This window comes from Paroedura picta, chromosome 9 (assembly GCF_049243985.1).
Source record: "Paroedura picta isolate Pp20150507F chromosome 9, Ppicta_v3.0, whole genome shotgun sequence".
In the NCBI taxonomy this organism is placed as follows: Eukaryota; Metazoa; Chordata; class Lepidosauria; order Squamata; family Gekkonidae; genus Paroedura; species Paroedura picta.
In genome coordinates, this window is record NC_135377.1 from 52,080,656 (window position 1) to 52,108,014 (window position 27,359).

Consider the following 27,359-nt stretch of genomic DNA (forward strand, 5'->3'; position numbering starts at 1 on the left):
GTTAGGAATTAAGCCACAGATTAGGTCATTAAATAATTATTAAATTTTGTCCCACAGAAATGAATCGTATTTAAAGGTGTTTTGTTTTTTCCTGGATAATGAATGCCTCAGTTCAATAATATGCCATACATAAATGCCAACCAGAAAGTAATTTTGATCATGTCCTTTCTAGGTGCAAACCAGACAAAATTATAATTCAAAAGTAAGAGTATAGATTTTTTAAAAAATAGTTGCTAAATGCTGGTTTGATAAAAAGGGAGCGGGAGGGTTCTAGCTCTTTTCACCTTGATCTACATTTGGGTGAAAGGTTTGTTGGGTTTGTTCAGATACTATTATTATTATTTTTCAAAAAAAAAAGTAACCTTCAGTAGACATTCAGCAGAACCTTTCAACATTTTGATTGAAGAAAGATTGATTCTCTAAAGTTAGAGTGGTCAGACATGCACTGAATTTGCTGTGCTTCATTGCTATATCCCAGAAAGTATTTTCATCCCTGCTATCCTAATGAGCTTATTAGTAAAAGGCTGAAAGGATCACAGATTGTCTATCAAGGAAGACTGTCAGTCACACACAGCTCGCAACTCTACTGTGATTTATATAACGTGTGTAGAGAAGAGAACAGTGCTAAAAATGAAGTCTTATTCTTTCCCTACAGCCAATACAACAATGAAAACTGAAATCTGTGGGTAAAAAAGAGGCTCATGTTTCAGAAAAAAAATATTCTAGACATGGAAGCCATTAAGAATACATATAGAATGCACATTTCTCCCTTACTCTTCTGTTTTTCTGTAAAAGAAATTTGCAGTGCAATTAATGGGTTTAAACTGGTCTAACTCTGAATTAATGGGTTTAAACTGGTCTAACTCTGATGAGCCTCTTGTGGCGCAGAGTGGTAAGACAGCCGTCTGAAAGCTTTGCCCATGAGGCTGGGAGTTCGATCCCAGCAGCCGGCTCAAGGTTGACTCAGCCTTCCATCCTTCTGAGGTCGGTAAAATGAGTACCCAGCTTGCTGGGGGGTAAACGGTAATGACTGGGGAAGGCACTGGCAAACCACCCCGTATTGAGTCTGCCATGAAAACGCTGGAGGGCGTCACCTCAAGGGTCAGACATGACCCAGTGCTTGCACAGGGGATACCTTTACCTTTTTTAACTCTGAATTAGACTGTAAATCGCTTGCAAAGATCCAGTATTAGTGATGGTTGGAAGTGATTTGGCTATTGAGAAATGGTCACTAACTAGTTTTTATTGCTAGAAACTGAAACCAACTTAGTGTTACATTAAAGCTGACATTTTCACTGAGAACAACCACTGTGCATGTAGTTCCTCTCCCTCCATAACATTTGGAAGTAGTTACATTATTACTGATATTCTACATTTCCCTGCATCATCATTATGTACTCTTGGAGGTATGCACAGAAATTCAAAATATTGTAATATCATGACATGAAAACATTCTATTGGGTATTAAGATGGAATGATGGTTAAACCTAGTTGCATGATGGCTGTTTTTTGGTGACACCTACATATTTACTAACTAATTTCTTGGCTGGGTCATAGAATACCTTGATATAATTTGATTTTTATACTGCCCATCCTGATGAACCAGATCAGGGGAAACATGTGGACAAAGGAAAAGAAACACATACAACATAATTATACAGTAGACTTTGATTATGAGGCTGGAAGAAAATGAATTGATTTTTTCTGTCACTAAAAATGGTGATCCATCTGTGGAAGGTGCTAGGGGTGAAGATTTCCACCATGTTCCCCACTCCCAGCAGACCTTTTCAACTCTTGGAAAATTAATTCCTGGGGATACAAGACCTATGTGGACAGCAGCCACATGGGGTTGCAGGGCTGGAGAAAAAAAGGACAGAACAGAAAAAAAATTAGTTTCTCCCTCTTTAATTAATTGAGATGCACTTAAAGAAAAGTCAAGATGAGACAATTTCCCCCTTTTCTTCTCCTCATTGTAGCTTCCTGAACCATGTGGATGTTGATTCCCAGGGTTGAAGCATATACGTGAGCAATCTTTATTAGAATCAGAGGGGATTTTTGAGAGGGGAATGTGGGGAAAACCCATGCCCCAATGGCCAAATGCTTGAAACTAGAAGCAGAAGTGAGATACATTCTTCCTTTCCTGCTTCTTACGAGGGTGTTTGGGTTCAGAGGAATACATTCCCAGAGCTATTAAACTCTAATGTGAAACCTTGAGTATATAGTTTTAATATTTAACCCCAATATACTTTACTAACTTTGTGAATTAAGTCTTATTTCCACGAGATATCAATACCATTTACTTAAAAACATGTTCATTGAAACATACATTACATTGTGAGGCTTTACTTTAAAAAAGGAGTTTACTCCTATTTAATTACACTTAATTTCCATTTAATATATCCAGATTCTAAACTACACTAATCCCTGCATGTATTTTAACATTTTCTGAAATGAGAGACAATTAAAGAGCTCGAATTAAAAAAAAAAATCTCTGCCTGCTTATGAATCCAGTTCTAGCTGCTTACTAAATAGTTTTGTTGTTGTTGCTGCAAGAATGGAGAAAAAGGCAAATTTCCATCTGGTTTACCTCCTGCTTTGTTAAGCCACAGTTGAAGGCAGCAACTCTACCAAATCGCAATGAAAATCACTAGGACTTCATTTCTTCTCTCCTGTAAAAAACTAAAGGGATTTGACTGCACATCTGGGGCAAAGCAGATTGCATCCCCATGAAAATATGTCAGCAGTGGATGTGCTTAACCCTGCATTTTAGAGCAGCAGAGTTCTGCCCCATCTGCTATTTGGAGGAATAATGAAGCCCTGTGTGAGGTTTTGTTGGGAATATTCTATGCATCTCATTTCAGTTAATTGGTAAATGCCCTCCAAACTTGACCCAATGAAGTATGTGTAAGATGTTCACAGATCCTCTCCGAAATATATTAGAGACCTTGCAGACTTCTAAATCTTCAAGCCAGGAGAGATAAAAGCAATATACTCCAGGCCATTCCAGCATGAGCATATTTTATTTCTTTTCATTTTTCTGTAATGGAAGAGTAACATCTGTACAGAAGAAGGAAAATCTTTAAAATTCATGGCTGTCCTTTAAGAGACAGTGTTCATTGTAACCATGCCACTAATATCAGGAGGAACAGACAAAATGATATTATTAACTGGAACATCTGGTTGATTAAAATATTTTGAAATCTTAAACCAGGCAATGTTGTCTGCATACACTTTCCATGCTGAGGAGCTAGAATAGAACTAATAAGAATAGAATGCATCCCCTGTTTTTGATGTTATTCATCTTCAGTACTCTATAAAAATGGTTGTGTTTCCTTGGCTCTTCATGGCTTGTTTAATTATTTGTAGACCACCTTTACTAATAATGGGCCCATGGTGATTTATAAAAGGATATTCTGATTCCGCCAGTTTCACTTCTCTAATGCTCTCAGAACTACAGACTTCCAACTGGTTTAATTATATTGAGCGGAAAATCCAAATGCTTGGCATCTCTTTGGATTCACTGGCCCTAGCACCTGCAACATCAATATATAAAACTATAAAACGCAGAATATTAGATGTCGAACTTCAAACACTGAATGAAGCAGCTAGAAAAACGTGCTCCCCACTTTTCCTGGGTATCTCTCCAGCACCTGATAAATTAGCATTCTATTTTTCCCATCTTGTTATTCCCCAACAACGCAGGGCTTTTATGCTTGCTAGGTTTAACATTCTCCCATCAGCAGTCATGGCGGGGAGATTTCAGAAGATCCCTTACATACAGAGACACTGCCCATGTAAACAAGGCTCTATAGAAACCATACAGCACGTTTTTTTTTACTGCCCTATATACAATGCCATTCGGGCTAAAGCTCTAGACCCACTCCTAGTTAACTGTATTGCCTACTCTGATAAATGTAAGGTACAGTTCCTTCTCTCCAATCAGGATCCAGATACAATTGATAAAGTGGCCAAATTCTTACAAATGGCAATTAAGCTGCGTGAATTTAAGAACTAATTGACTGGATTCTTTGTTTTATTTTTATGCCAATAAAGGTTGTTGTTGTTGTTGGATATTTACCAAACATACCAACACCAAGAAATAGCGGCTGAGACTTATCTCAGCTACCGTTGATCTAGTGGGTGGCGGTCATTGAGCACACCATTCACCAGCGTGCATGATGGGCGGGGCATGAGTGCCTATATTAGGCACCAGGTGCTCTGTCCAGCGCCTTCTAGAGCTTGCTGCCGATCAGCATCCCTTCCTCCTGCCCTGCAGTTGGTTTTGTCGTTGTTGCTGTTTATGTGTTCCATTTATGTCACAGTTGCGGGTTAGGCACGTTAGGAGTTGGTTGGCAGGGAGTTCAGTTTGCCCACTGGACTCCCTGGGGATTGGTCAATGGTTGCTGGTCAATGACAAAGCTGTATGAGAATTGAAAAGTGATCCTGTCCTAGAAAGGACTGCATTCTCCTAGAAGTAGATTCATAACTTGGGGACACTTTTGGATCCTGAACTACATTGGAAGTGTCCCTTCCATGTGTACAGCAAAGCACAAGTCCAAGGTCAGGGGAATATTTCAACCTGTATACATGACTCCTAGTTGTACACCATAAAGATAAGATGTAGCCAGCATGTAACGATATTACCTTTAACAAAATACAGGCCAGACAAGGAGGAATCAATGTGTTGGTGCTGGTGATGACACCAGGGCTGCAGTACATTACCTAATGCCTGGCAGTCAGACCATTGCCAGGGGGACATGTGGGTGTCTTGTCTACTGTGTGAGTTCCTTCCCCTGTGACCTATGAGGGAAAACTCAGGCCATCTGCTTCTGTTGGGATTGCACTATGGGAGGGGAGAAGGGCATTGACGGGCAGTGGCTACCTTGCAGGTGGTGACTGACTGCATTTCTGTGTTCTATTCAAAGGGACATCATCCAGTGACACTACCTGACTTATGGTTGTTGTTCTGTGTTGCTATGGACTCCATTGTGCTTGCTTTCTGGTCTGCACCTTGTGGAGGGGGACATATTGTTGCTTCCCCTCCCAGAGAAATATCCAGCACAGCTACTATTGCATTGGCTGTTTACCATCGCCGCCGCCACCACAACCCCAGTGGCTCTGATGATTTGGTTACCCCTATGTAAATAGAGGCACTTCCCTTCACTCCTGATATCCCTGCATTCATGGCATTGTAAGGCCCTGCAATTTGGGGGGTGCCCTCCTGCATGTTTGGTCTTGGTGCAAGCCAAAGGCTCTTATGGAATGCACTTCTTTTACTGATCTCAGTGCGGGCTGAGCAGGCTTCTCAACATTACCCAAGTTTTTATTTAAGGCCTTTTAATATCTATTTTATAGTTTGCTTTTAGCCTCAGAACTATTTTATGAAATTCATTTCAAATTGTTCAATGTTCTGATCACTGGGCTTTTAATTGTTCACAGTGTTTGTTGTATTTGATATTTGTATTATGTTTTATTTTGTTGTTGTTGTTAGGTGCAAAGTCGTGTCCGACCCATCGCAACCCCATGGACAATGATCCTCCAAGCCTTCCTGTCTTCTACCATTCTCTGGAGTCCATTTAAGTTTGCACCTACTGCTTCAGTGACTCCATCCAGCCACCTCATTCTCTGTCGTCCCCTTCTTCTTTTGCCCTCGATCGCTCCCAGCATTAGGCTCTTCTCCAGGGAGTTCTTCCTTCTCATGAGGTGGCCAAAGTATTTGAGTTTCATCTTCAGGATCTGGCCTTCTAAGGAGGAGTCAGGGCTGATCTCCTCTAGGACTGACCGGTTTGTTCACCTTGCAGTCCAAGGGACTCACAAGAGTCTTCTCCAGCACCAGAGTTCAAAAGCCTCAATTCTTTGATGCTCGGCCTTCCTTATGGCCCAACTTTCACAGCCATACATTGCAACTGGGAATACCATAGCCTTGACTAAACGCACTTTTGTTGGCAGGGTGATGTCTCTGCTTTTTAGGATTCTGTCTAGATTTGCCATAGCTTTCCTCCCCAGGAGCAAGCGTCTTTTAATTTCTTTGCTGCAGTCCCCATCTGCATTATTTTGTAAGCTGCCTCAAATAGCATGGAAAGGTAGCATGGACATTTTCTTAATGAATGAATGATATCTGCAGTCTATAAAAAATTTCAATAGAAATCCCTTTGGATCAATCTTTCCTAAATACAGATTCTCAAATCCATTGAAAGCCTTCTGAGTGTTTTTAGAGTCTCACTGGTAAAGTATGTCTATCTGCAGGTCTGATTTTGCAGTTCAATATCTTGTTGCTGTTTAGTTTCAGTTGCTAAGGCTATTTTTTAAAATAAAATACTGAGCAGCAAATAAAGCTTTGAATGGCATTTCTCATGAGCCACTGTATGCTTTTAGAATACTGTTCATTTTTACCCCCTTTCTTCCTTGTCTGTACTCACAGTCTTATGCTTCATTTTTGCTGCATGTCATTGAATCATTTTGTCCAGGGACACTCAGGTGATTTTGTTGGTGATCACTCAATACAATATCTCATGCAATGTGTCTTAGATTCTTGGAGTGAAATCCAATGGATCGTTATACCCATTTGAATTAAATGATAAGGGAGAAAATGAGACAGAAGAGATGACACCAGTATAAATAGTTGGCAAAGTTGGCTGAGTACTTGAATGGCATTGTGGTTTGGGTGTTTGACAAGACTGCAAAAATCAGGTTCATATCCCCACTCTGCTATGTACCATTGGTCTAATCTAAAGCCTCGAACTGCTGTAAAGAAAAAATTAGGCAAAGAGATCTCATATTCCTCTTTGATCTAACTGGGGAAGAGGCAGAATAAAAAATGAAAATAAATCAATGAAATAAATTAATAAATAAAATGTGATTGGCATATGTTTTTGATAATTTTTGTGGACTCAGGGAACATAAGGGGCAATCCAGGAAAAGGAAAACACACAGCGGCTGCTGAACACATGGCCATGTGGGTGCTGGGTGCTGCATGATCCCCCTGCCACTAAGTAGTGGAAGCCCAGTTACAAGGCTCCATCCCCCAAGACCCCAAACCAGGGACCGCATGCAGGCATGCAGGCAAAGCCTTCCCCCAAAAGATCTGATCATGGCTTGATTGGCACACTAAAAAAGAATCTGCTTGCTCAAATATATCAGCTGAGCATCTTATCTCATCTCATCTTGGAGGAGTGTGACCCCTGCTTTGGCTGCAAGAGCCTGAAACACAGTTGGACAGTTGGCACAGGCCAATGTGCCACCAGGATTCACAATTTAAAAAAAAAATCATCCTCTTGTTTTGCATTCTTTTCTAATCTTGCATGTGACTATGTTTGGAAGGACTTAAGGTTGTCACAGTATGTCACAGTGCAGGGGTCTATGAAGGATAGACAAACCCCCTTGCTATACTCCTCCATAAGATATTTTGCAGCATTTGCCATGGGGATAAGTGCCTTAATTGCCATGAGAGTCACTGCCAGCTACACATCTAGGACATCAGGATCATCCAGGTTGTTTGGCCGAAGTGGAGGTAGAAGACCTGGCAATCCATCCTTTTGGCTTCAAGCGGGTAGCCATGTTAAAGGTGCTACTAGACTCCAATTTATCCTCCTCAGAAGGAGACTGCCTGCGTTTTCTGTATCCCATATGCAAGCTCTAAACGGTATCAATTTTCACTCCCAGTAGTTCTAGAAGTCAGCAAAACAGTATGCAGCAATGTTGTTTTTGAACATCTTTTATTTTATTTATTAATCAGTTTATAGGCCATTCCTCATGGACATGCTGTCAAGGCTTGGAACACAAATTAAATTATAACATAAAAACAATAACAATAAGATCAATTAAAATCACACAATGCGTTTTTAAAAATTACTATTAAAACTGTTATCAAGACTAGTGATTGTTGCTGAGATTGGCAGTGATGTTACCCATTTATGATGTTGACTAGGTAAAGGAAGGAAAGGGAGATGGGAGGGAGGCCTGGCATGTCATTAATATGACTTCTTGGATGGCCTCAACCATAGGCCCAGCAGAAGAACTCCGTCTTGCAGGCCGTGCAGAACTTGGCAAGTCTGGTCAGGGCACTGATCTCCCCAGGGAGCTTGTTTCACTAGGCAGTACCTAGGGCCAAGAAGGCCTTGACTCTGGCTGAGGCTAGACATATTTCTTTGGAGAGAGGAATCCTTAACTGATTGAAATTACTAGGTCATAGTACTCTCTGGGCACATATTCAGAGAGGTGGTCCCTCAGATACCATCTTAGGATGAGACCCACTCACTGTTTTGTACAACAGGCCCCATGCCTGGTTTTACCCAGTTATTATCTGGAGGGAGAACATGGTCACCAGCTGGCAGAATCTCCCAGTGTGTTCCATCATCTTAAGCCAAATAGAGGGTGAGCCAGTGGCATGAGGGGTTTAAATAGCCATAGGAGGAATCTAAGACTCTCCCCCATGGGGCTGCATCATCTGACGCAGCCAGCTGGTTGGCCCAAGCAACAACCAGTCCTGCCCCTCAGAACCTGTGGGCAGTACACAGCTGCCACACAGTCACTTCCTTGCATCATCCCACCTCCCAATGAACAAATATGGCATTAGTAAGATTTAAGCTGTGTTTATGAATGCTTAAATACTTGCTGTCTCAATTCATCTTACCTGCCTGTGACAGGGGGGAAGGGAGGCTGAACCTAAGGGGTCTGTTCTGCTGATGAGAAGCCCAAGGCTGCATATTAGGTCACTCCTCACATAGATCAAAGGACTGCTAAGTGAGAAGGAATCTTACTGTTACACCTCCCCATGGTCACGCAGTGAGCATCATTGTTATATAGGGATTTGAATGGTCATAAAGGGCATCATGGTCATTATAGGGCTTTCTGGCCAAATCTAGTACTATAATCATTATACCTCACAGACTTTTACTAAGGGAGAGATCTCTTTGATGTTGCATTGTGGTGTACTTTTACCCATGTTTGTCCATCCTCCAACAAATCACTGAAAGGATTTTCATTTTGTGTTGGAGGCTTTAGGAAAATATACACATTTTAGCTAAGATCTAAGATATATCTTCTGCGGAGTCTTGATTACAAGCATGTGTGTATGTGATCCTATTGAATCCAGTAGGCTTGGGCCAAGGGATTTGTGATACAGAGCCTTATATAACCAAAAAGTAGAAATGTGTGCTACAAGCCATATAAAAAACGATACCATCATGGCAATACAGTTTGTTTTCATTTTTTAAAATCAAAATGGATTTTTTCTTTCATCCTTTCTGACAAGTTTGATTTTAAGTAACTGTGACATATGGACCTCAATAAATCTAACAATAGGTAATAATAATATCTGGAAAAAGTAAAGAAGAATAAGAAAAATATATCATGCTGGCAACTAAAATTGCATTTAGCTATTGGAAAGACCACCCACTGCTAATGAATGGGTAGAATTTGAAGAAAATCTGCATCATATACACATTTTTTTTAGCTGACATGATGGGGGGGGGGATCAAAGATTTCCGATGCATGCTTTTCAATAGGATGGTTATTTGTATTCAGAGAGGGCCTTGCTGAACTCAAGTTCAGCCCTATTAGGCAGCCAAGAAACAATTTTCTCCATAATAACAGATGTTGGTAGTTTTCTTTTCCAGCACTGAGACAATGTTGGCCCCAAACCTCTTTCTCTTTATTTTTAACCCCTTTCTTCTGCTGCACATTCATATTGCTTTTATGCTTCTGCAACTCATATGTGGATTTACTTATGCACAAGTTGCACAGTCAGCTGTGTCGAATTATAGACAGGCTGTGCAATCCCAATCAGAATTACACCCTTGTAAATCCATCAGTGTAAATGTAATTCTATTTAGGACTGCACTGAAGAGGACATATTTGAGTAGATCACTGGCAGGTGGGAAGTCCATTCTACCACATGAAGACTGGGATATTTTCTTCATGACTAGATGCCTTCCCCATGATTTTGAATTCTTAAGTGGCAGGGTGGGCTTTGGCTGAGAAGTAGAGCAGCTGGCAGAGGTCACTTACTCAGCAGATGTCCCTCCCTGCAGTGCTAAGCAGTGGACCAGACTAGGAGCACCACTAAATAGTCTTGGCAACTTCCTGCTCGATGTAGGTGGCTATTGATGAAAGAATGGTTCATTGTTAAGGTCCCCTGTCTCCTGTCTAGTCTCAGACCTTATGCAGTGTTCTTTGTAACATCTGTCTGGCTGAAGGAGAGAAGTATATATAAGGAATGACACAATGGGAAAGAAACAAAGAGCCAGACAATAAAAGCAGGGGCTGTGCTAAACTTCATATGTGAGGAACAGATAGGTGAGCCATTCCACATTAGACCATGTGTGGCTGAGGAGAATGAATGGCCAGATAAATTTGGCACAATAATAAGGAGAGAGGCACAACAAGCCATAGGTCACGTTAGGACTGATGAAAATGTGTTGCTATAACACCAGATCTTTTCTCTTTGTGTATGTAAGGGACTGGTGTTGACATTATTATGGTGTTGCAAAAGGTAAAACTTCACTTAGCAGATCAGATACAAGGAAACGATACTTGTAATTAAGGAAGACGGTAAAATGCAAATATTAAATTAATTGTACTTTGTTCTTTTACAGAGTTCCTTAGCTTTGATTCCTTGGTTTAAATATGCTTTCTAATGTCATGGTCAATTATTGTTAGGCAAAAAAAAAATGAAAGCCCCCTCCCACACAAATATACAATTGTCTATTTATTTCTCATCCTTTGGAGGGGAAAATACTACATGCTTTCAAATCTGTCTATATAGCCTTGAAACTAACAATATGCCCAAGCAATCACTTATGCCTCAATAGACAAGCCTGCTTCAGTCTTTAAGAATCAAGGCTCAAGAACAAAAGCAATTTTATTCCATGAAAACTACTGAAAAGCAAAATTTCCAAAGAAAGCTTATTTCTCTATTTGTGTTCACTGGGTAGAACCCCATTTATTTCTGATCCCCTGATTAAACACATTTGCTGTGTATTATCCCTGTAGCCCACACATCAAAAGAACTCCTGTTGAAATGGCATCTGACTGTCTGAAACTTTTGGATCTCTCCCAGGCACACAAGACTGAGTACAATTCTGGGAAGATGTGAGACTCTAGTTTAACCTGGAAATCAGTAATGTAGAAGCATGGAAGTGCTCTGACTTTAAAAGACAGATTTGTCATATCCTAGAAAATGAATGAAAACAACATTCAGCCATAATACATGCAAGTCTGTTTTTGCTGTAGGGAAAAATGAAACGGCCAACTACATTGTTTCCCCTGGAAATCATGCTATTGTGACACCATGTCAATTACCATTAGTGGAGGTATCGGGTCTCTCTATTAGAGGCTTTGGAATAGAATGTGGTGCCCTGATCAGGAGCTTGGCAGCGTTAGGCCTGGGAGCTGCTTGGTGTGAGTGTAAGTGGGCAGGTAACAGTGAAAACCGTGAAAACTCACCCTGCAATTTAGTTCTTGCACAATTTTCTGTTTCCTAAGGCAGATTTTTCTTGTTAAATATACAAACTTTTAAACATTTGTTCAAATGACTTGCATATAAATGGTTTTAAAATGGCATATAGAATGTGCATCATGACACTGACATTCTACAAAAGCAACTAATCAAGAACATAGAAAGATGGAGGAAAATGAATACATTGAAACCTTACGGTGATTCCCAGAATCTGTGCGCTGTCATCTGCCTTGAGGCCCATCACTGCTACCACCACTGCTGCAAGACCTTTCCAATATTGTCTGCTAAATTTGGGAAAGAAAGGGTATGGCAATGGGTAGATCTTCTAGAGTAGGGGTAGTCAAACTGCGGCCCTCCAGATGTCCATGGACTACAATTCCGAGGAGCCCCCTGCCAACATTCGCAGGGAATTGTAGTCCATGGACATCTGGAGGGCCGCAGTTTGACTACCCCTGTTCTAGAATGACTTCAGGCCCAATTAATAATGGAACTAATCTAAAAACTTTACTCTGGAACAACCATGATTTGAATCTAAATTACCTTGCTTGAATTGCATCTGCTATGAACTTGGACAAGTAAGTCAAACATTGTCTAAATAACATGCAAACAGTATGAGATAGTGAGAGATTAAAAAAAGAACAAAGATTGCCTTGCCAATGTGAAGTCATTGGTATTCAAGCTGAGAATAAATGAGAAAATACCACTGATATATTACATAGTTTTAAATGCTGAAGTTTACAGCAGGTGCCCTAGGTGTACATGTTGATTTTCTATGTTTTCTTTCATTTACAAACCATTGAGAAGAATAATTGTCTCTAACTAAACCAGAATAACACGATAACATTTTATAGTTTGTTCTTGTGATCCCCCCGCATAACCCTACCAAATTCTATGTATCTGTCACTGAAGATGCATGTTTCTCCTTTCTCAAAAGCTGTAAAGATGCCTTAGCTATTTTTATACATCCCTAACCTTGCTTTCATATCTTTGTAAGCTTAAGTAATAAGATATGATAGACTATGCAGAAGCCCTAATTAATACTTAGCTTTGGGTGAACAACTTATTCAGGGTGGATATTAATCATCTGGTCTCCCACAAAGTCTCAAATGTCTTTTTCTGATTATAAGGGTATTTTCAGGAAATCTTAATATAAGATTTTTTTTTAATCAAGTGAGTAGCCGTGCTGGTCTGAAGTAGTGGAACAAATTTAGAGTCCAGTGGCACCTTTAACACCAACAAAGTCTTATTCAAGGCATGAGCTTCCGTGTGCATGCACACTTCCTCAGATACAATATAATGGCATGGAAATAATCAGTTCAACTTGTAGGTAGAGTGTGAGAGTAAATTAACATACAGCACAATGAAAACAGTGAACAGATTCCAGAGATAAACAGGAAAAAACAGCCATTTAGATTTGTTTGTGTTCACTTGAATTGCATGGGAAACATTTGGCGTACAATAAATATATCACATTAAGGAAATAAAAACCTGGCTGAGACTTACCTTGGCTAAATAATAATGCAGTGGAGGGATTACTGGGAGGGAGAGGCGACCACCCAGAGTCTCTCTACTGTGAGGCTGCCAGAACGCAGCATGCAGAGCATAAGGGCAGGGCAAGTCTCGCCGTCTTCACAAGGAATGCCACGGAAGCTGCTTCCCTCCCACCCACCCTATATTGTTATACACAGAACTGTTCAGGGTTTTGAGGTGGATGTTTTGTCCAATAATTGTCACAGCAGCAGGTTTGCATGGGATGGAGCCTGTTGGCAGGGAGCCCAGTGTGTGATCAACTCCCTGGAGTTTGGGGCCTCCTTAGGAGGCGGGACATATGTGAGTGTGGTTTACCCAGCTGGGAGGCCAAGGGTTCATTTGTCAGGTGGCCTGGGGGCAGGCAAAACAGGTTGGTGCCTCGTGGTTCCTTCACATAGGTCGCTTCCCTCTAGGCTGAAAAATCTGTTGCTCTAGTTTTTTCTAGTGTTATATGTCTAAAGAAATATATGTTGTGAAATTACTAGATAATTTTAACTTTCCATGGAAAAACAAACAAACAAACAACTGTGGATGTATCCAGTCAAAGGAAGTAGTATACTGGTACCAGGAAATTATATTTTCGAATAATTATGCATTAAAGGCATCATTCAGAGCAGACTTTAAAAGGTCCTACCATTACAAAAATATTGTCTCATAATCCACTGGATTATAAACCTCATATGTGAAGTTATGTTTGCTGGATAAAGTCTATTTCAGTGTATTGATTTCTCTGTTAGATCTTATAGAGAGTTGCAAACTTAGTTGCAGAGTTAATAAAGATCTTAATAGTCTCAAGCAATCACAGATCATGATTGTTAGGAGCATTTTATATGAATTCAATTATCTGCTATTATGAGACTATTGTGAAGAAGCCAGAACCATCATTATTGTTTTGAGTTCCTTATATAAAGTAGCTACTTTGTGTTATTCTCACTGTAGCCCTTGAGACAGTCAGACAAGGGTTACCTTAGCAGCTGCTAGTTAATGAAAAAAATGTGATTGTGCCTGAACAATTTTTAAAATAGGAAATAGCACCATTGCAGTACAATGCAGTACTACGAACTGTCTGTTTTCAAGATCACATAGACCTTGGCATTCTTCAATCAGAACTTCAGACATCTCCAAAACTTTTAATGAAGAAATGCTTCCAGCACTTTAATGTGGCCAGAAGCCTTGAGATCTGACCATTATTCTGGTTCTACCTTCTTTGGTTTCATTCTCACAGGCACAGGTACACAGCAAATATATGTCTCACAAAGAAATCACTCAGCTAGAAAAGCTAGCCTACTTGCCTTCTGAAACAATAGAGAGAACAATAACTGGATTGTTGTGCCTCAAGAATGTGTGCTGACATTCTACAGAATGTTAACGTTGGAGATGAAAAACACAAGTTTCAGATCAAAATATTGTCCTTTCTGGAGTGATAATGGATTTTATCAGAATCTACATTTCAATAGTAGATGGCTTTGCATGTTGTACAGTCTCACTATGCATGCTAACCTTATGTAACTTTTGTTTCCACATTCCTCATAATTTATTTTAATTGGGATTATGTGATTGTTATTACAAAACTCTATACTATGACATACCCAGGACTCAATAGAGACAAAGGCTTTTTTAATTCATGCTAATCTTGTTCAACTTGTGTATCCATATTCCTCACTATGTATTTTATTTGTGATAATATGACTGTAAGATATGGCATTGTAATGGAATTTTGAGTTTGACTCACTGTCCTTGGGAAGTGACCAGCAATTCCCTGGGAGGAATGTCTCACAGTTGTATGGAGCAAGCAACATATAGAGAGGTGATAGCCTTTGATCTCTCTACCAGCAACACTTTGGTTTCTCTTTGTAAAGTACACTGGATTCTAGGGGATTCATTGGCTGTTTTGACAAAGGATGATCATTGGCTGTATCTGGTTGTGACACAGATGTAACAGAACTGATTTTTGCTATATATTCCCTGTCATGTAAGAAGATCATAGTCTGATGAAGGGTGCTTGCACTCGAAAGCTCACGCCTTGATTAAATCTTTGTTGGTCTTAAAGGTGCTACTGGACTCTGGTTTTATTGAGTCTTTGGAACAGTACACTAGGGCTGCCCTTGCATGGTGATTCATGGACTTTCATGAGGCAGTTGTACTTTGAAGATCCAGGAACCTCCATCTTGTGTTGATTCCTGATTAGACATGTTGACTTCTGGATTTCTGTGGGGTCAAGAAATAGTGAAATGATCAGGGTGTCACTACATATACGTATGGATATAAGTCATACCCTGCATTCCTGTGTCATTAATAGTTGTGATTCAATGTCTTGTATCTGAAACTGAGCTATTAGTTTTGTTTAGGTTCACTTTAATGTTGTTCATGTTTGTATTTATGTGAGTGGGACTGGGAGGTGGCAGTGTATGCTATTCATGGGGCTCTTGTGCAGCTGGTGACTAAGCTACTGAACATTATGTATCAGGCAGATAATGTTTGTTTGAAGACAGAATCCTGCAGGAGCACACAAATAAGACTATAGGAATGCAATGTCCACCACAGGCTGTTTGTATGCTTCCAAGAAGCGGCAGGATGCTTGGGAAGAAATGTAATAGAGTTTAGTGAAGAGCTTGCACTGAAATCAGAAGCAGGAATTTATTTTCCTCAGCTTGAGGTGAGGAGAGTATTAGCATGAAAGCCTGTTAGCTTTGGCTAGCCTACAGAGAGAAGATGTGTGGCTTGTGGGGAGGTGTCTGTTTAGAGAATGGCCAAAGTTTCCCAAGTGAAGGAGATTCCCTACTTTTGAGTTGCTGGCAGCCAACTAGTTGGTGATAAGGCAAGAATTTGCCACCAGGTGGGCATTGCAAGGCAGGAAGGTGAGGTGAAAGAGCAATAACTAGGATTTTCCATGGCAAACCATGATTCAGTGACTGTCTCCCAACCAAATGCTGATTCTACTCACCATTGCTAAAATAAGCCATGGTTTCATCTTATGTCTGAACTGATGTTGTACCTTTCTCCCATTCACTGGAAATGCATAAGGCAAGACAATATGTCAAAAACATAATTTCATTATTATTATTATTATTATTATTATTATTATTATTATTATTATTATTATTATTATTATTATTATTATTATTATTATTATTATTATTAGATTTGTTACTCACCTCTCCCTGGAGGCTTGAGGTGAGTTACAGCGGATATAACCCTGATAAAACCCCCATACAATAAAAGCACAAAATACATAAACATAATCAACACACTAAACCAAGATAAACCAATATGCGGCAAAAACACATAAGCCTAAACTAACCCACCCCTGATACCCATCCTAGGGGGGGGAGATAAGGGTACCAGTTGTTCATGGCTATGGCTGCTATAGCTGCTATAGCTGCTATGGGGGCGCAGATCGATCTTGCGGCCCAGCCTCACCCAGCGACCTGGCGGAAGAGCTCAGGGGCTTTTCGCACACCTTCAAAATCGCACAATGGTTGCCAATTGAAAACACTACTCATTTGCCATTATGCACAACGTCGTTGACAATCTGCCACACACCTGAAACCAATCCGCAAAAAGCGCTTCCTTGTAGCGCTTTCAGGGAAATCCCCAAAAGTGGATTCACCCTCCGGAAAGCGCTACACTCCTGCAACCAATCTGCAACACTAGCGGGAAAGTTCTGTGCGTTACCATTGTTGTGGTTTCTACAAAGTCCCTCCCCCTGGCTCTCTCCTCTGATCTTCCGGCGAAGCGATCGCCATTTTTTTTTCTCCGAGGGAGCGAAGTTCAACCCACCAGCAAGCCTATTTAGAGGCTTCCTCGGCTTCAGTCCCTCCCCAGAGCTGTTTATTCACTAAGCACAAACAACAGAGAAGCCCGTTTGCTGATGTATTTTCCCTTTATTTTTTACACTGTTTTCGGCCGAAAATTGGGCCCGTGAAGGGGGGGGATTTTTTTTTTCACTTGGGGGGAGTGTGGCAACGATGAAACGACAGCTCAAACACACCTGCCAGCTGATGGGTCTCTCCGTTGCAACGAATCAACACATATTCGTTGCAATGGGTGTGTTTAAAAAAAAAACCTTTCTTAAAGGGAAAGGGGCTGTTTGGGAGCATGCTAACGGCTGCCCATTGGCTGCTTGACGGCCAGGGGCGGGATGAGCTTGGCAATAGCGCTTCCTGTCTAGCGATTTTTGCTGAGACCGGAAGCTTGTGGGAAACGATAGAAATGCAACTGGATTCCACTACAAAGTCAGGTATGCATAATGACGAATTGCACTATTTTAAATGGCGATTTTTCGTTCAGCAAACAATTTGCTACAAGGATCCCGGTGCGGAAAGCCCCTCAGTTTTGCAGGCCCTGTGGAATGCTGAAAGCTCCTGCAGGGCCCATAGCTCTGCCGGGAGCTCATTCCACCAGGTCGGGACCAGGACTGAAAAAGCCCTGGCCCTGGTTGAGGCCAGGCATGTTTCTCTGGGGCCGGGAATGACCAATAAGTTCATACCCACAGAGTGAAAGGCCCTGCGGGCGGCATAAAACAACAGGTGGTCCCTCAAATACCATCTAACCAAGCAAGCAGAAAAAGGAAGAAGCAGAATTGTACATATTTTCTTATTTATTCTAAATGTTTTATCTCACCTTTCTATTTAAATGTTGGGGGTAAGGTGGGCTATAGGACTAGCATATTAAAATTAAATGATCTGGCATTATAATTGTTACAGTGCCATTCTTGCCAGGCACTGAGCCTTGACAACTAAGAATACTTCCTATTAATAAACCATTTTTAGGAAACTTGCTCCTCCTCCCTGTCTCATACTGACTTGTTTTGCATGATTGTATGTGATAGTTCTGGGATACAGCTGTACATTAGAGATTAAGCTAACACTAGCAAATGCAGTTATGATATATATTTAGCTTTCCTCCTCTGGTTATCACATGATCAAATGATTTCTCAGTATGGTTTTATGCTACTGAGAATGGCATTTATAAGAAATTACGTCAAATTATTATTAAAAAAATAAATCTTATTGGACTTCTGCCCCCAAGATCATCTAGTATAACAGAAAATAAATTTGCCTATCCACTTCCTGGAATATAACTAGTACTCTTCTAAAGGTTTTCATGAATATTATTGATTGTAAACATCTGCGAGACATTGAGAGCGGTGGTATATAAATATAATTATAAATAAATAAAAATAAATAAATGTCTTTTCTAGATTTTTTTTTTAAAAAACTGTTCTATTTGGGACTATTAATAATAAGAAAATTCTAGACTAAGGGGAAGCTCTTGGCCAGAAAACTTTTTTCTGATAGAAGGTATATACAGAAGTGTCATTAATTGTCTCCTTATGCTGAAGCTGTGCCAGGGAATGCCCCATTCCCCAGAAACAACATTGAGTGGATCATTTTGAGCTGCAGAAGGAGGGTGAAAGTGCAGGGCTGGGATCTTGCTCAGCTGATAGAAATCTCTCATGCCAGTAACTTAGTATTTGTAACTTCCTATTTGTAATTCTAGGAGATGTTCAAAATCCACAGATCCAAAGAAAATAAAGGATGTTAGATTTGCGCACAAGATTGATTTTCAGTAAAATTTCTCCTGTAAAAAATGAACCTATGATTCTCAAAGTTTGGATTAGTTTCTTTTGCCTGCATCATCCCCCTCCCACAAAAATATGCATTTACAATATAATTTGTGCAGGTACATTGCATACAACTTGTGTAAAATGGTATCTTCATATAAATGATGCACAGGTCGTGTAAAAAAGTATGATAATTGGAGGCAAAACAAGAATAAACTGGTAAAATATATGGCAATTTTTGTATAAATAATAAAATAAGCAAGGATAGCTATATTGGCTTATCAGTTATTAGAATTCAGTTTATATTCATGTATTGCACATAGAATTACACACTGGTGGCAGAAAACTTCACTACTTGATATGATTTTTAGACAGTGATCCACTCTACATTTCAAAATGCCTGCCCTTGATCACTTTATTGTGCTGCTTGAAATCTCTTTTGAGTTGATGATCCCTGTCAAATCAGAAGTGAAGAATAAAATGTGGCCTGATTGGCTTCACTACCATCCTACTGCATCTCCACCTAATGATAATTTGAACAGCTGATAACAATCCCAATACGAGCCATTTTGAGGGGAAGCATAATAACTGGAGGTGGTAGACAAAACAGTCTCGATATAGTGCCTACATTCTGATCTCTTGTCCTTCTTTCCTTAGTGTGGAGATTAAAAATGAGACCAACCTTTCCATCTGGTATTATCTGGAAGCAGAAAAGAGAAGGATGAGCTGAACTATGAACATGCATATGTGGCAAAGGATAAGTGGAAGCCAGCTGAAGCTATAAAGGAGATCAAGCAAGCTTTATGCCTAGCCCTCATATCCACATAAAATTGCCTCAGGACAGAGATCTTGTTGAATAAATTCTTGGCTTACAACAACATTTGGCTTCTTCCAGAAGGCCTGTACAGCCAAGAGACATTAAGCATTTGCATCTAAAATGCTTTGCAGGTACAAGGCAGTGTTTTTTTCCTTGTGTTGATGGCCATTTAATTGTCTGAGAGAGACACAGCATACAGTGTGGGAGGGGAAAAGGCTGTGAGTCAGCCATTTCTCTGCCAAGGGTGTATCTGTGGCACAACAATAGACTGCTGCTGCATAAATTGTTGGGTACTTGTCCAGTCCATTAAAAGCTGGAGTTTGAGCAGTCAGACTGAGGCATCTGGTCAGATTACCTGGAACACTAGTAAGGACATAAAAATAGAGCTGGAAATTGGACAAAAATATGATTAGGTATTTCTGGTATATATATCAAGCTCATCATGAAGACATCAGACAGATCACTACCATAAATGTATTTTTGGAAGCTATAGTGAGCTGGTACATCGTATATGTTGGCTTCAGTAGTTTGACTTAATTACTTTACAGAGATTTCACAATCCTTAAATTCTGTTAATCTGCATTTTTTCCCCGAGCTAAACATGTGTTGTGAGAGGATTCTTTTGATCCCAAAGTATCTGGTCAACCATTTACACACTGGAGGTTTCATGCCGGGCTGCAGGCTGGAGATTTAGTCGTGGCAGGTTGCCCCACCTCTTCCTGCATCCACATGGGGGAACATTTGGCCTGGTGCGCCTCATCCACCCCCAATTTGTGCTCTTGCACAGGAGCTGGGGCAGTGAAGTTCCCAGGGCATAGACGGTCGTAGAGATACATTGAAACTCAAGAGCCAAGTTCAAAATCTAGAGTAATATTCATAAGCTCAAAGTGTGAATCCATTTTATTTACATGCCAAAGAAAGCAACTGTGAAAATATTTCCTGCAAATATCAATACTGGTTCACTAACCCTTTCCTTCTGACAAGACAAAGTGGGACAGCTCAGGGTGCTGATTTCAGAGCAGCCAAAGAAGAGTTTAGCTGTCAGCACTTCCTGCTCTTCAGTTCTTCCCAGCTACTGCAGCTTCCCCAGGGACGGTTGTTCAGTTCTTCCCAGGTTGCAATTTCAGCTTTATCGTTTTTGCATCCGAAATTTGAAAAACAAGCTTTGCCTTTCAGTGAGCGCCACCTTCAGTGCTTCTCAGTCACTCTAACCCTTTGGCCTTTCATTAGGCCAGTCCTTCTTCATGCCACTTCTCAGGGTCATGGTGGCTCTTTCAAAAGCATATCCCATGGGTCTTTGCTAAACATGCAAATTAACACAAGCCTATGTACACATCAAATATCTGTTAGTCCAGTCTGGCCTAAAGTCTATCTAAATATCTGAGATCAGACCTATTCCCCAAATCCCCTGTTTCCCTAGTACAGGCTTACTTTGGAATCAGATACACACAAAAAGTAGTTCCATTTATCCCAACTGAAAATCTGAACATGGGATTAAAACAGAAATTCAAAACCACAGTGTAAAAAGGAGACACGTGATACAGGTAGATGGAATATTGATCAAAAGTGAAATGTATATAATAGCACCCATGATAGGTGCCAAATAATCTTTGTAATCTGGGGGCAGGGAATGGAGATCAAGAAGCAATTTGAAATGGTACAAAGATGGCTATGAGTCTGAAATGTGAGACCTGTTTGTTCTGGGGCTCCCCCCCCCAGGTATGCCCTTTTCTTCATCTTTTGGATCATCCCTTCACCAGAGATTCCAGAAACAATGTAAGTTTCACACTGGGACTGTGGGGAATTCTAAAAGGTAACGTACAAATAACTTATATATGCTTAGCTAAACTAATACAAAAGTAAAAAATGTACTGGTTACCTATCCCAGAGAGAGAGAGAGAGAGAGACAGACAGACAGACAGACAGAGAGACAGACAGACAGACAGAGACAGAGAGTTGGAAAATATTTTATAGGATCTAAGACCCAAGATCCAGATTTAATGGGCACAATGCTTTGGGAAGAATCAGCATGTGAATGGAAAACTTCTATGTTGAAGTATGCTCCAGATGGAGAAGATGAAGATAAACTAAGTAATGTAGGCAGGCCTGTAGAGTTCAAGAAAGACTAAGATACCAATTCACTCAATCAAAAAGAACCACCCATGGTAGTCATAAAAGTTTCAGTGGCTCCACTAAGTCCACCTGAAAGGGAGCCACCTATAAGACCATGGAACAGGATTAAAGTTAAAGTGAATCAAAGTGATTTACCCAAAGGAGGAGTATGCACATGGAAATCATTCGTATGACAAGGAATAGAGTAAAAAAAGAAGTGAACATAATATGTGAGCATTGGAATATGGATGCAGAATTGGATTGAAAAAAATAGCATCAAAAACAAATATGAAACATAGGAGTTAAAATCAGCAGTGTTTATCTGAATTCCCGCTTAATCAAGCAAAATGCCTGTTGAAATGGATGGAATTCCTGCCTCACTACTGATTACAGGCTTGAACTAGGGAAAGTCTTGAGTAAATGAAATAAATGGCATCACCATAGCAATGGTGTTTTGATGGGCAAAGCCTTCTGCATTGATAAGATGGGTTTGTGATGACTACAATTTAAAGTAAAACTGAACAATGCCTTTCAAAGAATAGAATTAAAATATCTTTTGGTTAGTCTGACTATGGGGTTTGCATTGATGCTACACTTTGCAGAAAAGGGCATATAATTGATCCTGCTGGCGTATATTCCCATTAGAACCAGATGTCCAGCAGCCATTTTTGTCTTCTTCCAGAAGAAAATGTAAGCCTATTTTATTAGGACTTTTAAAGAATTTGGGTTTTGATTGATATCACTGGGTGGGTATTCTAGTTTTATTTATTTATTTATTATTTATGTTTCAATTTTTATTCTGCCCTTTCTCAAAAGATTACAATGTCGATAAAAGACATCAATTCTAAAAATATACAAAAATAGAACTTAAAATTAGTTGCAGATAGTTCAAACATATTCACTTTACATAGTTAATATTGCCTTTAAGATGGGAAGGTGGGGTCCACATAACGTAACCCTCATTGAGTATAACCTGGTAGCTACAGGTGAAGTAGTCAGCTGCTAGATGTTACTGTAGGCCTCAGCCATAGGTCTGGTGGGATTGGATCCAGCACAGCCCTTCCTTCCCTGGTGGGCTTGGGGTGGTTGACAACAAGTTTTAAAACAATAATACTAAGTTTTGATATTAATAATTTAGCAAAATAATGTGGATTAAAAAAAAAGAGCACTAAGATCGAGCAATCAAAATCTGTTCAGGTTCTCCAGCCTCAAGAAATAAAAATGGCCTTAACCAGAGACAGGGCTTATTGAGCCCCGGCCTGCTGGAACACTGTACCTGAGGAGATCAGGTCCCTCTGGGACTTTAAACATTTCTGGAGGAGCCGCAAGACAAAGCTGTTTCACCAGCTGTTCCAACTTTTGAAGCTGAGCCAAGACACCAGCCTCTGTGCCTGAGAACCCATCTGCCCATAAAATCTCTCCAAACTTTGACCAACCACAGAAAGGTCTCTAAATCTTCAAGAGCAGGTGGTTTTTAATATGTTTTCAAATGCTTTATTGCTGTGGTAGTTGCTAGAAAGACAACTGCTGTTTATTAGGTTACTGGGAATGCATGATAACTAAGACTTGGTATGATGCAAAAAAGATGTTAAACCTATTAATGGTAGAAGTAACTAATGAATCCATGAGGAAGCATGCCCTGCTGGCAGACCACTGGCTTTCGTTGTAGAGACAGCCGTTCTCCAGCCCTCCTGGCTTAAATGTTCTGAGCTCTGTTGCACTACAGATGGGAAGGAGTAAAAATGGCTAGGGAAAAAGGACCTCAAGAAACATCTCCACAGTTAACAGCAAAAATAAAACCCATGATTAAGAATATATATCTGTAATACAAAGCTGTAATGTGTATTTGTGCATGGCATACAGGAGACAACATAGCTTTTCATCACTACTATGTATGAGACTTTTGAAGGTCAGAAGAAAAAGGATACCCTTATCCTAAAACAGTGGTGCAAATGAGTAGTGAAGCATACAGACAAAGGCCAGAGAAATTTCTTGGCGACAACAGCTCATCCAATGTTGGCAAAAAGGATTGTTCCAGTTATCCTTTTGGTGAGCCAAATGTTCCTTCTTCATACAACAATACAAAACCAGGGAACAGTATGACAGCAAGTAGCAGATAACTGAAAGGTATGAATGGAAGATTGTTTGGTACATTACCCAATAACCTCTGAGCATGCTATATTTGATGATTTTAGTGTTTAAGATCTTTCTAAGGAAACTGGGTGAATTGGCAAATTCTCACCCCATCCAATCCTTCAAATTGTGTATTGCTGTATACATCAGAGTTTGGGAACTTGGATTCATACACCCAAAAAGTGGCTGGCAGGTTTGATGGATTACTCACAGCTTCCAATTTTAGTATATGTGCTGCCGAAGCCTTGAGCTTCTTAACCAAATTAACCTTACAGGGTTCATGCGAGCATCAAATGGGGGAGTGGCCCATATACACTACTTGTAGGATAAAAGGGATAGAAGAGTAGAATCAGAACACTAATGTAAGGAAGCCTAGGACTCACTGGCAGAACACTTGCTTTGCATTATGAAATCCTAAGTTCAGTTCCTGGCATTTCCAGTTAAAGGGTCTTAGCATGAATTCTTTATTCCAGAGTCTTTGGACAGCCATATATAGTCAGGTAAAAGTCTCTGTCTGTATACATAAATCCAATGGGATGTAGTGAAATTCTTGTCTTTGTGAAGATTTAATATGCAAAGTACAGCCCTTGGAACCTTATTAGCATCCCCATATTTTTCCCTGCCTCTGAGCTGCAGATTTTGCATGATATGACTAAGGAAAATTGTTGGAGAAGGGGTGTGTAGAGTAGAACTGAGAACAATGGTCTCCCATTCCAGTTTGATCACTAACTGAGATCTGAAAAGAAAGGTAAATGTTAGTGACTTTCCTGGCTCCTTGCCTCCCAGGCTCCCTGTGAATGTGTCCATAGGGTAGACTAGTGCACTTAAGAAGGAAACAAATGGGAAAAACTTAAGTGATTGCTTTTCTTGGTGGACAAATTCAGGCTTCTCACATTAGCAATGTCAAATGGAGTTTGTGATATGAATGCACACACTGTAATCAAGTGCATTGATCTTCGCAGCTACTTAGCAGTTTGTTATTGTGGGAAATGACTCTTTTTTCACACTTTTCCCTTAATGAATATAGTCAAAACATTCAAAGTTGTGGTTTTTCACATGAACCATAAATAATGCTTCTGTTTTAACCACATTATTCTTGATGTGCATCAGCCTCAAAATGGGGGTTTCTAACTCAGGGACCAAAAGACCATCTAACAACTGGAACAAACTGGACTAGTTGAAAATGGGTCTCCAACATTTGTACTCCTATTTCTATGTAACTTTGTTATGCAGTTTAGGCAGAGAAATAATATCATAGTCTGTTTCAGTGTCAGACTATATTCAGGGTGACCCAAACTGAAGCCCCCACTGCCATGGAGGCTTGCTGAGTAACCTCGAGCTAGTAACACACTCTCAGACGAAGCAAGTTCACAGGGTTGTGAGGATAAAGTAGGGAAGGGGAGAATGTTAAAAGCCATTTTGGGTCTCCACTGGGAAGAAAAATGAGGTATAGAGGAAGTTAGTTTTTGGTGTCACATAGCATGCTAATGATCACAAACAAAGCCCTAAAACTGCCAAAGCAGTTTTGTATCAAACAATAGCATAGAGAGTCCCCAATCTTTTTGATCTTGTAGGCACCCTTGGAATTTTGTAACAGGGTGATCATACAACCATGAGATTACTTCCATGGGTGATGGAACCAACTCCAAACTGACTGTCCCAAGTGGCGTTTTATACTTACATCAAGAAGGCTTCCAAGGACAGGGTAGAGTACACTGGGAAAGAGGAGTGCCAGAGAGAGAATAAAACTTGTACTGTGGTTGTCTTCAAGATGAGTGAAAGAGAAAGTAAAATTAGTACTGGCAGTCTTCAAGCAGTGGCTGGACAGATATTTATCATGGATGCTTAAGGCTGATCCTGCATTGAGCAGGACATTGGACTAGATGGCCTGTATGGCCCTGTACAAATCTATGACTCTATGTGGTACTTGCTGCTAAAGAATCACTGTTTTAGAAAAATAAAAGGTGTGCTGTTTTTTATAGCTTGCTTTTCTCTACCTTATTCAGTTTCACATTTGCTTACAATTGCCTTCCCTACCTTTCCTCACAACAATCACCTTGTTAGGTGAGATAGTTCTGAGAGAACTTTGATTGACCAAGGTCGCCCAACAGGCTTCATGTGGAGGAGTAGGGAATCAATTCAAATTCTACAGATTAGAGTCTTTTGATTTTAAGGACTGCACCACTGGCTCTCAGCCAATCAAATCTCCAGTGGACAATCAGAAGCCATCCTGGGCAGGAGTTCCATCTGGCCCAACCCACTTTCTGAAAATACTTTGTGAGCATGAGGTAAGTTATCAGATGGCACTACAGTGACCATGGGAACCTTATGGGCACCCTTGCAATTGCCATGGATCCATAGCCAGGTATTGGTATATTGCCCCCTCAGTCCCCCAGCCCTGAATTGGCAACAGAGAACCAGCTGACATCCAGTTTACCTTTCCTGTCTCCAGAGCCCCAGGAACAGTGCAGAAGGAAGAATAGGAGGGAGCTTCAAGACAGAAGGTGCAGTGCCAGGTTGGCAACACAGCACAGACTCCACATTAGCCACGAGAACGAAGGTTTTCAGGGACAGGGCTGAAGTGGCTGGTAGGTGTCCAGCCTGATGTATAAACACAGCAAACAAAGGAGTGACTGTGTGGAAGCAATGTGTCTGACTGTGCAGTCTGCATTCCTGATTGACTCTCTGGACTCTGATCCTGGCCTGTGCCCTAAAGCTCTACTTTTGGATTTACCTTTGGACTTGAAGCTGTGAGTGTGTTTTAGGTGGTATCTGATGTTGGGACTGGGATTTTAACTACACTGTTGTCTTCTGCTTGCCCCAAGCTTGGATTTTGTTTCTGATGTTGGACTGGGACTAACTGGTGCTGTGTTTACCTTGCCATTCAGATTAGCAGCACACTGAATTTAAATCATGATAGTGCTATGACTCATATATTGCATATATATAAACTAAAGCCACAGGATAATTAAACAAACACTTGATTGCATCACTCACCATTTTTTATGCTTTGCTTATATGCTCCTTAGCAGTTTCTTGCAAAACTGTTCTATGTAAACATTCTAAAATGTTTTATGTAAACCGCCCAGAGCCGTAGGGAAGGGTGGTATAAAAATCTAAATAAATAAATAATAAATAAATAAAAGTATTAATCATGTTTTAAATATGGGAGAAATCCAAACACCATCACTCTTCAACAAGGGCAGGACAGCTAGAGTGAAAAGTATCTGCTGTGCATACATCCAAAGTCCTGGTGGATGATAATGGCTTTTCTTTTTGTCCAACTAGCGTTTAAGTAAGTTGTTGCAAAACCATGAGTTTTCCATGAAAATACTTCTTTTTTTAAAGTACACTTCTAATTATTTTCTTTTAAAAAAAACAGGAAGTACAGATGCAACTCCCAGTCCTCAATACCAGCTTAACCCTGCATTTATTAAATTTGGGATGGTATTTCTACAAAGCATGCATTCAACAATAACTCCTTCTCTCCTGTCTGTGGAGATTTATGGATGATCTTTTTTTAAAGGTTACCTTAATTAAAATACATTTCTACCTGTACAGTTATTTTGAAAACATTCAGTGCAGATGCTGAAGTAGAAAGTTCAGTCATCTCTGAACATAACATTGTTATGCATACATCAGAATTTTTTTTATTGTACATCATTCTTAGTTTAGCATAAAATGTGACAAGGTTAGCTGGTGAACTGGAGCTTCATTCCCAGTCTTCTATGAGTAACTGTAAT